We start from the raw sequence: 577 nt of genomic DNA, 5'->3' as shown, positions 1-577 counted from the left end.
TCTAGGTAGTGACAAGGGCTCCATCACCTTCCACAGTGAGCCTTGCTGTCCCTGAAGCAGACTCCCCACTTTACTGTAGGTAAGCTCCTCACCTTAAACCAACTCTCAGGTTTTGTCTTGCTGCCTCTGGTCAAGCAAGCAGAAATTCCCTGGTAACCAGACACATTGCAGAAGGGGTAAGAGCTAGTTCAAACCAGAGCAAGCTGTGTAAAGAAACCAGCTGCAAGAAAGAGAAAAGAAGGTAATGACAAAAGTTAAGGAGTTCAAATGCAAGCAGTAGGGGCAGCTGGCCCAACTGGTTTGGCCAAGACTGGAGCATGAAAGAATAGTTCCATACTAAAGAGAAATATTTGCTTTATGAACTAGTAACTTAACCCTTGGCATCCCTGCAGCACCTCATAGTCCAATAAACAATTGGATGTGTAAAGCTAGTACTTTTCATTTCAAGGTCTGTATCCTTCACTATATCGCTTGGATCACCACTACTTATTTAGCAGGGATAAACATGGCTTTTGATCCATGAACCACACAGAGTCAATGCACAGAAGCCAGAAGTGTGTCCCTTCTATCAACAGAT

This window comes from Alligator sinensis, unplaced genomic scaffold, assembly GCF_000455745.1.
Source record: "Alligator sinensis unplaced genomic scaffold, ASM45574v1 scaffold278_1, whole genome shotgun sequence".
NCBI classification, from domain to species: Eukaryota; Metazoa; Chordata; order Crocodylia; family Alligatoridae; genus Alligator; species Alligator sinensis.
The sequence above is the reverse complement of the archived record's forward strand: the minus strand, read 5'-3'. Positions refer to the sequence as shown.